Genomic DNA, 16,304 nt, shown 5'->3' with positions numbered 1-16,304 from the left:
CGGATGTTACACTGCCTTTAGGTATGTAAATTTACAAATGATGCAGGGTTATATATATATATATATATATTATATATATATATATATATATATATATAATGTATACAATGTGCCCTCCCGGTTATCACCATAATGGCTTTATGGCAACCTCTGAACTTGGGCACAGAGAGTACGGTATATATATATATATATATATATATATATATTATATATATATATATATATATATATATATATATATATATATATATATATATATATATATATATATGTATGTATATATATATATATATATATATATATATATATATATATATATATGTATATATATATATATATATGTGTGTGTGTGTGTGTTTGTGTGTGTGAGTGTGTTGTGTGTGGTGTCATACATTTTAGTTTTAAAAAAGTAAGTGGTGAAACTAATAATGGGCCTACGTAAGAAGAATGACTTACTTGACGATGCACTTTGCTACTCCGTCATGAGATTAAAACGAGAAAATAACTTAATTAGTCGATTGACGCTTATTATCAAGAACCACATCACAGTGTATCACCTTTTAGTTTCGAGAATCATGCATTTCGTACTTATCTGTTAAATCACTTTATTTTATCTTTTGCGTGATTTCAGGAAAATCGAAGCCCTACTGTTACTCTAGTAAGACTTTATCTTTAAAATAACAGAGCTCTACGACGTACGACAAACAGTCCCCTCAAACCATACCACATATCACAGTGTCCACAAAAACTCCTATTTCATGGCGCTTCTAACTTTCAAAGTCCTTAATTTTCTTATGCCCTTCTATTCAAACCATTTTCACTATGTATCTTACATGAATAATTTAAATACTCGTGGTTCCAGTAACCGTAATTTATATGCTCCTTCATACAACACAAGTACTGGAAAAGGTCATTTATTTACCGGTAACTAATATTTGGAATAATATTCCTCTTTTTATTAGAAATATATGAAGTTTGCCACATTTTAAAAAATAGTTCTGCAATTTTATTCATCACAAAAATATGGATAAAGGTTCTTATCATCAGCTTTATTTCAAACTATATGTTGTTGGACTGTATCAATAATTGCTCACTGCTATTCAAGTGATTATATTTATTCTCTTGTATTGTAATAGTTTTTTTCTGTTTGAATAATGTTCTTTTGTCAGGGTCTGATGAAAATTACAATATTTTTTTGTAAATCAGACTACCCTCTTGAAATAAACAACAATAACAAAAACAATAATAATAATAATAATAATAATAATAATAATAATAATAATAATAATAATAATTTTTGGTCAAAACGAACAAGATTACATCAATTAAAATGCCCAAGGTTTCCATAGCAACCATTTTAGGGTTTAAAATATCAGTGTTTGCAAATGCTATTGAAAATGGCTTAGAACGTAACAAAACTTGTAACAAAACGTAAAAAAGCTTGTCGGTGGGTTGTTATAAACAAAGTAATCTTTATACTTATGCAGTCTGTTTCGATAGCAATGATTTGGTCGGCAGAAACGTCAGTTTTTCGTAAACACCGTGGAAAAGAGAATTGATTGATCCCAAATTTTAAGAACAAGAGCATCTGAGGCTTGAAGAGGTATATGTATGTCCACTACAATCTTAATTGTAATAATAATAAAAGAAGAAGAAGAAGAAGAAGAAGAAGAAGAAGAAGAAGAAGATGATTTTTGATTTTTCAAATAAACGTTTATTACTAAAAATAGTCTCCTGTACAGACAAGTACAAATCAAAACAATTCAAATTTTGAGACAAAAGCAAAAATGAAATCTGACAAATGCTTTATAGCAAATGATGGTCAATTACTGAAAATACTAAACAAAATTGGACTGTAAAAAATCAGCAAAAACTGCAAAATGGCTATGATACTGATGCTGGAGCGAGACGGAGAGAACTGGTGAAAAGGCAAACAGGTAGCTATATCACTTGCAACATGGGGAAGGAAACCAATTAAATCTGAAAAAAAGCACAATTTTGTTAATGACAAAAGGCAAGATGCGAGGTGCATGAAAAATCTCCACTGAATAGGAGAAAGCGAAAACAAACATCCGAAACAAGAAAAAGTGACAGAAATTGCGAGGAAATAGGACAGGAACACCTTACATCTTGCAGAAAAAAGCCACCTAACCGCCAATGAGAAGGGGTATATTGAGAAAACTTTTCGTTGGCATGTACATGCTTACGAAGAATCCTCCCAACTGACCACCCCCTTCCATTCCGTGAGGAGTACGGTGCCCAGGACGAGATAGGAATTGGCAAAAGGGAAAGTGTGCTTAGAGGTGAAAGCATTTTCTTTACAACAAAATTGAATCAATAGTAAAAGTTCCATCAATGTCTACAGAAGCAATGACGTCATTAATACACCAAATGTTTTTGAAAGCACTTATGTTTGAATTGAGCGTGAAGTAATTATATTCTTCTAAAATGCGAGCACAAACTCGCCTTTTAAAAACAGAAACAAGCATATTACTGATTGAGGGATCATGACCATTAATTGCATTTCGTCTTGTTACATGAATTGCAATTTTAGCTGTCGTAAAAAGGAAATTTAAAAGCGCAAAAGTATTCTTGTCCATGTATGATTTATCAAAGGGTGGGCCTAAAACAAACCACAGAATAAAATCTTGCATTCCTGACCAAGAAAAAGGTGACAGAGTTTACGAAGGAGAATGAACAAGGGAGAAAGACGAGGGCATTCTAAAAATATGTGTAAAAGGTCATCTCTGGCACTACAGAAAATACAATCAGAGGATGAGCTATACCCAGAATGGAACATAAACGAGCCAGTTGCGTACGCACCGTGGAGAAGACGCCATTGAAGATCTCCTTCTTTTTGGAATTGGACTGAGATAACAAGAAGTGAATAAAGGTTTGATATTTTCCGTAAGTGAAAGCAGATCTCTCCAAACTGTATCTTGACGTTTATTGTTCCTATGAAAATTTGACATAATCAAGAATTTATAAATGCTACCCTTTTCAAATTTATACAAGGGACAATTCAAAATAATATGGTCATCAGTGCCTTTACAAATAAGTTCGAAAGAGTACGAAGGACGATGACAAGAATGAACGTCATCCAAATCAACTTCCTCTTCAAAATAACTTTGGATTTTGTTTTTCCAATCACAGGGAATAGAGTCGACCAACGTCTTGACAGTATTTGTTAAAATTCTATCCGAATGAATAGAAACAATGTTTTTAAAATGGCTTGGGGAGCGCCAAGATTTTTGGAAAGGGTCAAAAAGATCTCCAACTTTTGTAATGCCAGCACTGATAAAGTGATTAACAAGAGTACTATCAAGAGGGTTTGTAAAACTAACACAATCGTTGAAAAAAAGGGCTTCATGGAAGATATCTTTGATTGAAAGGGGTCCACCTTTTCTCAGGAAAATACATGACTTCCAGACTCTCAAAAGTTCAAGATAAAAATTAGGAAGATAATCTGGAACAGACTGATAATTCACTGTAAAAAGTTGAGAGGTGTACTTGAGATTACCAACATTCCGAAATAAAAATCAGCAAACAAAAATGAAGGATGATCCAGACCTGAATACAAGTATCTTTGAAGATAATTTAATCTGAAAGCTTTCACACGTGAAGGGAGATCGATGAGATTTTTCCCTCCTAACTTCAATGGAGCAAAATTGTACGACTTGGCAACCAATGTTTCCTTGCCAGAAGAAATCAAGAAATTTGTGCTGAATTTCATCAATGATAAAAGCAGGAGGACAGAGGCAAATTAAACGGTGAAAGAGTTTAGTTGCAGCAAGTTGATTAATAACGATAACACGGCCTTGGAATGACATAGCAGGAGCATATCTATTCCACCAAGATAACTTATTGTCAATCTTTGTAACACACTCACTCCAGTTTTTTGAAAAATATTCGTTACTGTTACCCAAATAAGTACCAAGGACTTTGAGACCAATACTATTCCAAAGAATTTCAAGCGGATGATCAGCACGCCCACGCCATGAGCCGACCCAAAGACCTTGGGACTTACGATAGTTAATTTTTGCATTACTGGCATGCTCATAGACAGAAAACCAATATTTAAACCTCAAAAAATCAGTATCACAAGTTACAAGAGTATTAACGTCATCAGCATAAGCTGAAAGTTTACATTTACGATCACTTGAATTTGGAATCATAACACCTTGAATACTGTCGTCTTGTCTTATTCTGTGCAAAAGAGGTTCAATAACAATTGCATACAGCTGCCCCGATAATGAGCAACCTTGCCTTATACCACGTGAAAACTGAACTGGAGCAGTAAGGGAACTGTTAACACGAACAAGACTATCAGTTTGAGTATACAGAAGTTTAATAAAATTGATGAAATTTTCACCAAACCCGAACGCATGCAGAGTTTGAAAAAGATAATGATGACTGACACGATCAAAAGCTTTTTCCTGATCTAAAGAAAGAATACCAAGAGGAAGATTCATGTCATTATGAAAATGAATGCAATCCCTAATTAAATGAATATTGTCAAAAATCTGTCTGCCTGGAACAGTATAACTTTGATCTACATGAATGATATCTTGCAAAACCTGCTTTAAGCGAAGCGATAAAGCTTTAGTGAAAATTTTATAATCAGAGCAAAGCAAACTGATAGGTCTCCAGTTCTTAAGAAGGGAGTTATCACCTTGTTTCGGAAGGAGTGTGATAACAGCTCTACGACAGGACGTTGGAAGAAGGCCATCGGAAATTGACTTTTGAAAAACCTGGTGAAAATCGTTCCCCAATAGAGACCAGAATTTTTTATAAAATTCACAAGGAATGCCATCAACACCAGGTGTTTTACCATTCGCAATGTTCTTGAGTGCAAAGGTGTACTCATCAAGACTAATGGGTTCATCAAGTTGTGTAACTCTGTCAGCAGGTAATTGAGGGAGATCATGAAGCAAAGTATTTTGTGCTTCGGGCGAAACAGGCTCAGCAGTAAACAGGTTTTGATAAAACTGGCGAGTAAGTTGACGAATTTCTCTCTGATTTTCAGTAATTGTATGATCTTCACGTTGGAGATGAGTAATTGATTTACGACAGCCTTTGTATTTTTCAAGAGAAAAGAAAAACTGTGAATTAGTATCAGAATCATTGAGCTGTTGAAAACGAGAACGAATAACTGCACCTCTGGTATCAAGTTTCTGAAAACTGTCTAATAGGTCTTTTTGCTGATGATATCTTGTTTCCAGAGAAGGCTGAGTATGAATCAATGTTTCCAAAGTACGAATTTCCTCAATAAGCTTTTGTTTGAACGTTTAAAGTGATGAACTCGTTCAGCGCTGTATTGCTGACTCAATTCTTTAATCTTTTGTTTTCCTATATCCTACCAAGACTGAAGAGAAGAAAACCTATCCTTCTCATTACGCCAACCTTCCAGAATTCCTTAATTAAAGTACAGTAATTTTCATCGTTAAGAAGACTGGTATTGAGACACCAAACTGGATTTTTGTTGACACTCGAATTCATAGTTAAAACAAGAGAAACAAGAGAGTGATCAGATAAATCAGTAGGAGAGTCAATAGACACAGATTTAATTTTCGAAGTCAACGTCTTGTTGATGAAGAAAGTATCAATGCGACTTTTTTGCTCTCCTCTCTGCCACGTAAAATTTTGAGCCTGCTTATGAAAATAACGCCAGGCATCAGAAAGCTTACAGCGATGAACAAGAGAAGAAAAAACTTGCGAAGACTTTAAATGTGGTTCAATATGAGACGACCTATCTAAATCAGGAACAAGAGTACAATTAAAGTCGCCCCCTATGACAATATTTTCATTATCAAGATCAAAATCAAGGAGAAATTTACGAAGACTTTCAAAGAAAATACAACGATCATCTCCACTTGAAGGAGCATAAATATTAAGCAAATGAAAGGAAGTGTCATCCATTTTAATATGCAAATGAAGTAGACGACCTTGGACGACACTTTTTACAGAAACAACATCAATTTTTGTTTCGTGGAAACAGCACTGCAACCCCAGCAGAATTACTAGTACCATGTGAGAAATAAATAGGCGCGCGCCAAACTACTTGCCATTGCGCCTGATTAGCCACTGTAGAATGGGTTTCTTGTAAAAAATAAAAATCAGCATAATGATTGGACTTCAACGAAGACAAAATATTATACCGTTTCAAAGAATCATGGCAACCATTTACGTTCCAAGAAATGAAACTTGCCATCACTAGACAAGCAAAAACAAGAACGATTTTACTTCCCATGTTTCGTAATGGCCAAGCTTTTACATTGTCTAACATGTTGTTGTAACTTTGCCACAAGTTTATGGATGCGAACTTTTTGTTGACTAGTGACAATATCTGACCTGCGTAAGTTAGCAAATGACTTTATGAGAACCTTAAAATCTGAGCAGTAATCTTTACATTTTTCTATCATATTTTTAGAGCCTTTAATGTCTTCTAAAAACTCAAGCAAATTAGACGGCTTGATTTGTAGCTTTTCTTGAAATTCTGATAAGTCAGAAATTTCAGACGCAACAGACTCATTGTCATGATCAGACATTTCGCTGAGAACATCAAAGGAGTTTGATGTTTTCACTCCTGACCAAATAAGCTGATTTTGAGAAGCTTTTCTTGGAGACTGTGACTGAGAAATAAACAAATCCTGAGACTCATTTACATTGATATCTGAAAAAGGAGTCTCAGGAAACTCAAGTGATTGAGACTCAATAAGTGAAGATGATGACGAAGAAGGGGGGTCGAATGATAAAACGGGAGTAGAGGGCAGCGGAGAATACGAAGGCGAAGCAGGGGTTCGTACCCTGTCTTCATCGGCATGGACGTTAACGTTTGCAGCAGAGTTAACACCTTTTTCTTTCTCTTGAGCGTCAGTGGGTTGACTGTTTTTACTGGTGAGAGGTCTTTGATCGACAGAATTTTCATCAACAGATGTGACTTTGTGAGCGGACTCTGATTGTGCCTCATTGTTTTCGACAAAGCGAGTTGACGTTGAGGCGTTACTTGAAGTTGAGGTGTTAATTTCTGTGGTATTGATATGCTGATTAACACCTTCATTTGCATTTGCTTCACTTTCGACAACATCCATTAAACCTGAGTTTTCATCCACACAATTATTGTCTTTTTGAACATTTTCAGTGTCATTATCGTTGTTTTCTGACGATCTATGATCATGATAGTTAGGACAACGTTTACGGATATGACCTTTAAGTCCACAGTGAAAACAACGCAGTTCATCTACAGATACATAAACGGAATAGAAACGGTCATCATATTTGATCTGAATTACACCACTGATGTTCTCATTGTGTAGCAAAACATGAACTTGTCGTCTAAACGACTTCACATGTTTCAGCGAAGCATTTTTACAACCAAGAGGGATTGCTCTTAAATGTCCAACAACTCTGCCAAGTTTCCATAAATGTTCCTCCAAAACTTCATCAGGAATGAAAGGAGGAACATTTGACAGAATTAATTTTGAAGCCGGTTTCACCATGTGTTCCACATCGACTAATTCATCAAACAAAGCAAACTTTGATTCCACAATACTTTCAACATTACCGAGTGTTGCTAAGAACACAACAACGGACTTATTCATTCTAGAAGCAGCAATAACATTTTCACTTCCGACTTTCTTAGCAATCTCTTCAACATAGCTTTCAACGGGAACACCTTCAATATTAGTACACCTGACAGCATGCTTGCGTGTCAGATTCCGAAATGGCTTGTCCTCCCGGGCGGCCATATTGCCGACCACGGGTTAACAAATGACAAAAAATAAAATCGAAGGAAATCCACCTAATCGAAGATGAAACCGGACCGGAGACAAGACCCAAAAGAACTAAACACTACTCACAACATAAACTGATGACAATTGACGAAGGATGGCACTTCTCACAGGTAGAAAATCAAAACAAGTAGGAGCCCTTCTTCTGTACGTCTATCCAATATGGCGGAAGAAGAAGAAAAAAAGAAGGAGAAAAAGGAGAAAAATAAAATACAGAGTCCCTATAGTTTGTCGAATTTTAAATTTTGGCAAAACAATATTTACAGCTTTTTAGACTAGAGAAGGATCACTGTAATGCTGGTAGAGAGTAGACAAAACTTGCGGTAATCGTAAACGAGAACAGAGAAAAGACACAAATCGTGTATACTCACAGCGTAACACATCGCCAAACAGGCAAAGAAGATGACAGCAAATTTAAACATGTTTGTTGCAATATCTGTAAACAAAGAAACAGCGACGTCAATAAGTAACAATTGTTATGTAGGTCATTTCCCCCACACTCATCATGACCTGAGTTCAATTAGTCTAGAACATTCCCAAGGTCACTGCCCTTGATGACCTCACAACCTTGAATTCAATTAGTCATGTTTGGAATGTTCTGGAAAGTTGATTAGTTGTGTAAGGGAGATAATTTTAGAACAGTAATTAGCATGTCAATAAAAGTTCTAGATTGTTCTTACATGCCTTTATAAAAGGGACGTGCACAGCTTCCAGTCAGACTTTTGGGATCGTGTCTCTTGTGTGTTACTAAACTCCAGCAGTAGTCATTCTCAAGACTTTTCAAGACCTTCACTGCCAACGCTGGATTATACTGTGGACTTTGTGCAACTACAAGCCTGCAAGCCGAAGGACTGTTCATTCATCCGACTGACTGTTACAACTCTGAGACTGGAGCTTTGCCGTCCCAGCTGAGATAAGTAGTCTGTACACTCTTAAAGCTTGTACTCTATCCCTGACTTAGCAATTAGTTTTATTTTCATAATAAATTTTGTTTAAACGGAAACTGCTGAGTTCACCCTTTTGTTCGTTTTCTCTGCACGTAACAAAATTGGGGGCTCGTCCGGGAGACGAATATTTTGAGCCGTTTGACAACATTTTGCCTACCTTTTCAAAACTACTTTACACTGTGAACTCAGCGAAATTTAATCATGGCGGAATTTAAACCAGAGGAAATGGATGACCTTGATCAGGACACATTTGATTCCCTCAGAAAAGACGACCTCATAACACTGGCCAATTTCCTTAAGGTAGAAGTTAAACGATCTATGCGCAAGCGAGAAATACAGTTCAAGATTGCAAAACATTTAGTTAAATCAGGCCATTTTGAGGAGTCTGCCTTAAAAGATTATGAGCCCGAGTCTACCTCTGAACTCAGAAAATTAGAATTAGAAATGCAGACAAATTTGGAGATCAAGAAACTAGAATTACAAATGAGAGAGAAAGAATTAGAAATGGAAGAAAGACAAGAGAGAAAGAAAGAGAGAAAAAGAAAAGGAAAGAGAATTAGCAGAACACCGACTGCAATTAGAAATGAACGTTTAGAGCTTGGACAGTCAGGAAAATTCTTCCCTTCAGACAAGTTTGACATCACTAAGCATTTCAGGCTAGTTCCCCCTTTCCAAGAAAAGGATGTTGATAAATATTTCCTTCATTTTGAGAAAATTGCTCAGAGTCTGAATTGGCCTAAGGAGTCCTGGTCTATGCTTTTGCAGAGTGCTTTGGTGGGTAAAGCCAGAGAAATTTACATTCAGTTGTCAGTAGAGCAGGCTTCAAATTATGATTCTGTGAAGGAATTAATTCTCAAGGGCTATGAGTTGGTGCCTGAAGCTTACCGTCAGAAATTTAGGGATTGTGAGAAGGTGAAGGATCAAACTTATGTTGAATTTGCTCGAACAAAAGAACAACTGTTTGATCGTTGGTGTTCTTCTGAAAAGGTCAGTCAGAATTATGACAAATTACGACAGCTTGTTTTGATTGAGGAATTAAAAGGTGCATCCGGAGTGACATCAAGACGTTTATCAATGAACAAAAGGCAGATACATTAGAGGTTGCTGCACGTTTGGCCGATGATTATTCATTGACCCACAAATCTTCATTTCTCAGCAAACCATCCCAGTCCTTTTCCTACAGAAACAATGCAGGTAAATTTAACTCCTCCTTTTCATCCAAGAATTTTTCAAAGGACAGTAGAAAATCAAATGACAACAGTTCACAGATTCAAGTAACACTCCCACATCATCAGATCCCAAGTCTCAATCTCCTTCTGACAAACAGTTCGGTACACTTTCTTGTAATTATTGCAAGAAAGACGGCCATTTAATGTCAGAGTGTTTCAAATTGAAAAGAAAACGTGAAGGTCAAAGTGGTCAAAGTGGATCTAAGCCAACCGGCTTTATTTCTTCATCAACTCAATTAGAGTCTAATAATGTGTGCAACACATTTTCTGAGGTTAAACCCCTCTTATCCCCAATTAATGAGGTCAAGGTCAATTCTTCTCAAGATAGCATTATGGGTATTTTCGAACCATTTATTCATGATGGTTTTATATCACTTTCTAGTGATTTCTCTTCCGCTACCCCTGTCAAAATTTTAAGAGATACCGGGGCTTCCCAGTCTCTTTTGTTGGCAGATACCCTGCCGTTTTCTGAAAAGTCATTTTCAGGTTCTAAAGTTCTTATTAAGGGGGTAGATTGTAATGACTACATTCCTGTTCCTCTCCATAATGTCTATTTGTCTTCGGACTTTGTTTCTGGACCTGTGGCTTTAGGTATTAGGCCTTTTTTGCCTTTTGAAGGGATTCACCTTCTTCTTGGAAACGACCTTGCTGGGGACAAGGTCATTACTAATCCACTTGTGACTGATAATCCTAGTTTAGATCAAGATCCAGAGCCAATTGAACAAGAGATACCCGATTTATTTCCTTCGTGTGCATTACTCGAGCCATGTCAAGAAAACTTCCGAGAATCAAAATACTCTCAAAATAATGTCACAGATGTTGACTTAAATGACACCTTTCTCAGTCAGGTGTTTGACACGGATCATTCCGTTATCCCTCGTGGATTTGAAACTTCCAGTAAAACTTCTGCTGACCAAAGTCAGACATTTTCTAGATCAAATCTCATTGCAGAACAACACAAAGACCCAGATATTTTGTCTTTGTTTGACAGGGTAGATGATGAAGGTAAAACTTCAGATAGCTCTGTTTCCTATTATACAAAATCTGGTATTCTCATGCGTAAATGGAGACCTCCAGATGTCTTGGTTGATGACGATTGGGCTATAAAACATCAAATTGTGGTTCCAAAGCCCTACCGTGCTGAAATATTGCGCCTGGCCCATGAAACGCCCTGGGCTGGTCATTTGGGAGTAAGGAAAACTTATCATAAAATTCTCAGTCACTTTTATTGGCCTAATCTCAGGCAGGATGTAGCACATTTCTGTAAAACTTGTCACACATGTCAAATGGTAGGAAAGCCAAATCAGACCATTCCAAAGGCCCCTTTACAGCCAATTCCTGCATTTCAAGAACCATTTAGTAGGATACTAATAGACTGTGTTGGGCCCCTACCAAAAACAAGATCAGGAAATGAGTACATGCTGACAATTATGTGTACATCAACCCGGTTCCCAGAAGCCATACCACTGAGAAACATAAAGACAAAGACTATAGTGAGAGCTTTAGTCAAATTTTTCACTTTATTTGGCCTCCCTAAATGTGTCCAGTCCGATCAAGGCTCCAACTTTATGTCTGGTATTTTTCAACAAGTAATGGATCAGCTAGGCATTAAACAGTATAGGTCATCCGCCTATCATCCAGAAAGTCAGGGTGCTCTTGAGCGATTTCATCAAACTTTGAAAAACATGATTAGGACCTACTGTTTTGACACAGAGAAGCAGTGGGATGAAGGAATTCATTTTCTGCTCTTTGCTGTTAGGGAGTCAATTCAAGAGTCTCTGGTTTTAGCCCATTTGAGCTTGTATTTGGACATACAGTCCGTGGCCCACTTAAGCTCGTTAAAGAGAAATTCCTATCAGACAATGATGATTGTCTGAATATTTTGCAATATGTGTCAGATTTTCGTACAAAACTCTCTAAAGCATGTGAATTAGCCAGAGAAAATCTTGAGTCATCTCAGCAGTCAATGAAAATCAATATGATAAAAGCACCTCAAAACGGAAGTTTGAACCAGGTCAAAAAGTTCTTGTTCTACTTCCAATTCCTGGCAAACCACTCCATGCTCGTTACTTTGGGCCTTACCTAATTGATAAGAAATTGAGTGATTTAAATTACATCATAATAACACCTGACAGGCGAAAACAAAAACAGCTATGTCACATAAATATGCTTAAGCCATATTGGATAGGGATAATCCTACTATAACTCAGCCTGTCAGTGCAGTCAGTTCAAACCATTATGAAGATAGTGATACTGAAACTGACTGAGTGAAAATACTCTAAACTCAAAGCTGGGCTCGGTCAAGCTTCAGAACTCAGAAATCCTGGAGAAGCTGGAGTCTACAAAGTTGGCACACCTCCAGCCAGAACAACAACAACAGGTGAAAGAACTGCTCCACGAATATAAACACCTGTTTCAAGATGTTCCAACGAGGACAAACGTCATCTATCACGACGTTGATGTTGGGGACAGTAAGCCTGTAAAACAACATCCATACAGACTGAATCCAACAAAGCGAAATATCTCCAGGAAGAAGTCAAATACCTGCTGGACAATGACTTTATTGAACCCAGTAAAAGTAACTGGAGTTCGCCGTGCATACTTGTTCCCAATCAGACCACAGTTATCGTATGTGCACGGACTTTAGGAAGGTCAACGCTTTAACAAAGACAGACACTTTCCCAATCCCGAGGATTGATGACTGCATCGACCGAGTGGGAAAAGCCAAGTATGTGACAAATTTGACCTACTGAAGGGATTTTGGCAAGTCCCTCTGACGGATCGTGCTCGTGAAATATCCGCCTTTGTTACACCAGACGGATTGTTCCAGTACAAGGTGATGCCATTCGGAATGAAGAACTCTCCGGCAACGTTCCAACGGATGATCAACGACGTCATATCCGGGCTAGACGGGTGTGCAGTCTACGTTGACGACGTCGTCCTGTATAGTGACACCTGGGAGGAACACATCAAGCTCATGCGGAAGTTCTTTGAGAGACTGAGCAAAGCAATGTTGACTGTCAACCTTGCCAAATCTGAGTTTGGTTGGGCGAGGGTAACTTACCTCGGACATACTGTAGGACAGGGTGAGGTAAAACCTGTTGATGCCAAAATCAGTGCCATTTCAAGTTTTCCCATACCAAACTGCAAACGACAACTGATGCGCTTTCTCGGTATGGCTGGTTACTACAGAAAATTCTGTCCAAATTTCTCCACAATTACTGAGCCTTTGACTAACTTACTTAAAAAGAAAGTAAAGTTTGTTTGGTCAGAGCAATGCCAACAGGCATTTGATACACTTAAAGCCATACTGCAAAGTGCTCCAGTGTTGTCTGCACCAGATTTCACTTTGCCATTCAAATTAGCTGTGGATGCTAGTGATACGGCTGCTGGTGCTGTTTTATTGCAAGAGGATAGTCATGGTATAGATCATCCTGTTTGCTATTTTTCACGCAAATTTAACAAATCCCAGAGAAACTACTCTACAATTGAAAAAGAGTGTTTATCTTTGATATTAGCTTTACAGCATTTTGAAGTTTATGTTACTTCTTCAAATCAGCCAATAGTGGTTTATATTGATCACAACCCTCTTGTTTTTCTGCAGAAATTTAAAGGCAAAAATCAGAGATTGCTAAGATGGAGTTTAATGTTACAGGAGTTTAATCTTGACATTAGACATATCAAAGGCAGAGACAATTTAATTGCAGACTGTCTCTCTCGTATTTAGAAATTATTGTTGTTCACTTTCAAGAAATTTTATTGTTGTTCACTTTCAAGAAATTTTACTTAGAGTAAAACAAAATTTGAGTACTTAAATCCTTTTCAAGATTACATTTGTAAAAGAAAGATTTTTCTTTGAAAAATTTTCTTTTTTGAAGAGGGGGTGTGTTATGTAGGTCATTTCCCCCACACTCATCATGACCTGAGTTCAATTAGTCTAGAACATTCCCAAGGTCACTGCCCTTGATGACCTCACAACCTTGAATTCAATTAGTCATGTTTGGAATGTTCTGGAAAGTGGATTAGTTGTGTAAGGGAGATAATTTTAGAACAGTAATTAGCATGTCAATAAAAGTTCTAGATTGTTCTTATATGCCTTTATAAAAGGGACGTGCACAGCTTCCAGTCAGACTTTTGGGATCGTGTCTCTTGTGTGTTACTAAACTCCAGCAGTAGTCATTCTCAAGACTTTTCAAGACCTTCACTGCCAACGCTGGATTTATACTGTGGACTTTGTGCAGCTACAAGCCTGCAAGCCGAAGGACTGTTCATTCATCCGACTGACTGTTACAACTCTGAGACTGGAGCTTTGCCGTCCCAGCTGAGATAAGTAGTCTGTACACTTTAAAGCTTGTACTCTATCCCTGACTTAGCAATTAGTTTTATTTTCGTAATAAATTTTGTTTAAACGGAAACTGCTGAGTTCACTCTTTTGTTCGTTTTCTCTGCACGTAAACACATATACAGATAATGATTCCACAATCACGCGGTGAGGTTTAAAACCAGTGAATATGCTGCTTAACTACAAATTCTTGCACATGCACTGCACTACACGGGTCAAATGTTTGAGTAACTTGACGGGCTGAAAACGTTTCCAATCTGCTTGATATGGCGCGACGAAGTTTTAGGCAGGACATTACAAAAAGCTGTAAGTTCGATCTTTCTTGTTAAAAATCGAATAGAAGAGGCATGTAATAGGAATGTTGAATAAAAAAAAAACAGGATTTATGTTCTTATACTCTGTGGTATTGACATCGATGCATCGAGGCCAAAACCTGTTTCTTAGATTCTTTTAAAAAATCCACTAGAAGAGGCATGTAAGAGGAATGTTATTTAAACAGGACCAGGAATAATGTTCTCGTACTCTGCGGTATTGCTATCGAGGCGACGAGTCTAATAAGACTTTGTTGTACTGAATACGATAAACTCGGTATTCTGACATGTTATTCGGAAGTGGAAAAATGATAATAATGCTTTCGAACAATCTCTAGCAAAGACAAGTCGTTTCAAAGTTCTTTGTTTAACCTCAAGAAACAATTCAACGGTTCGCTTGTTCCAAGCTATACTACACTAGTGAGCGATTCGGTGTACGTGTGTTGTGTCACAATAAAAATGACCCAGCATCGACTGGAGTTTCTGGACGCTATGGATGTTTTGTTTTAGGGCATATTTTGGGCGTTGCTAGTGCTCGTTCCGTTATAGTAATCGCTGCACTAATCTGTCAACGATTAGTTTGTTTTAGGCACTTTGTAGATCAATTACTCAAACTTTCAGTTTTGTGTAAAATTTTTCTGCGTTGAAATATATTTCGGATCAATATTAGTGCCTGCGTTGCATTGTTTGAAAAATATGCTGTTAAGGGCTGTTTCGAGTAATACCACATCATATTTCTCTGTTTTCAGCCATTCCTTAGTCCCGTTAACAATTATATTAGTACAATTCTACGAATAAAAGCTGGTTTAATGAACGAATGAAAAAAGTACGTGCAGATCCAATGTTTTTTATATATTTTAGTCAACTCCAGCAACGAGAAAACATAGGCATTAAGCCCTTGCAACGATGAAGTTTCACGGCATCAAAAGACTACACTTTAAAAAATTCATCTCACAGGCAATGTTAATAATATATAACAAATATCGTAAGTGGTTTACTTACCAGTCTCAGCAGTTACTCTAGTGGTAGAGCTGGTCTTCAGTGATGCTCCTTGTGTTCACTACACCTGCTTATATAGAAAAAAGCGGGGGCGCATTCGACGCTTCGTCAGTCAAAAATCACAGTAAAGGCGTAGTTTGCTTATTTTTATTGAGTGAAACCTTCATTTTTTCCCATAAACAGTTTTTCCTAAAAGCTGTCATTACAATGACCATCTGTTCCAGACCTTGTCTTGAACTCTTTCCGTCCGACCACAAATAACCATTTCGAATGTTTTGAACATCACTTTCGTCTCGGGGAAAGGAAACCATTGAGATTCACATGTCGCACGTAATCACCGACACGTTATGATCTGCTGTTGTATTGTTCATACCACCTGGCTAATGGTAAAATTTGTTGTATATGACAATTTTCCGGCTGCTTTTCTATGTGAATATATTTACTATCCATATGTTCTTGTAACTGTTAAGGTAATTAAGTTATTTTATTGAAAGGATGTTTACTTCTCTAACGCTAATCGTAAAAATTATGACTGTTGTTGGAATGGCGAAAAGCCTGAAAGACTTCAGGAAAGAGGTAAGTATATTGAAATCTGTTCAACTTTTAGTGGTCAGTAACAAGGCGTTAGCTGGACACACTTGCAATAGTCCGGCCTGTCTGATTACTCCATTCTCTTTGAGTATCTG

The 16,304-nt window shown here is 37.2% G+C and overlaps 1 long non-coding RNA gene across 1 annotated transcript; it reads right to left on the bottom strand.

Annotated features, from left to right (window-relative positions):
* Window positions 1-375: 375 nt before the first annotated feature.
* LOC139128949 (uncharacterized) lies at window positions 376-15,708 on the bottom strand. The gene is made up of 3 exons (XR_011551459.1): window positions 15,622-15,708; window positions 8,162-8,226; window positions 376-472 (listed from the first exon to the last, which is right to left on the bottom strand). It is a non-coding gene; the product is annotated as an uncharacterized lncRNA (long non-coding RNA).
* Between the last annotated feature and the right edge of the window lie 596 nt (window positions 15,709-16,304).

This window comes from Ptychodera flava, unplaced genomic scaffold, assembly GCF_041260155.1.
Source record: "Ptychodera flava strain L36383 unplaced genomic scaffold, AS_Pfla_20210202 Scaffold_80__1_contigs__length_553813_pilon, whole genome shotgun sequence".
NCBI lineage: Eukaryota > Metazoa > Hemichordata > Enteropneusta > Ptychoderidae > Ptychodera > Ptychodera flava.
The sequence above is the reverse complement of the archived record's forward strand: the minus strand, read 5'-3'. Positions and strand labels throughout refer to the sequence as shown.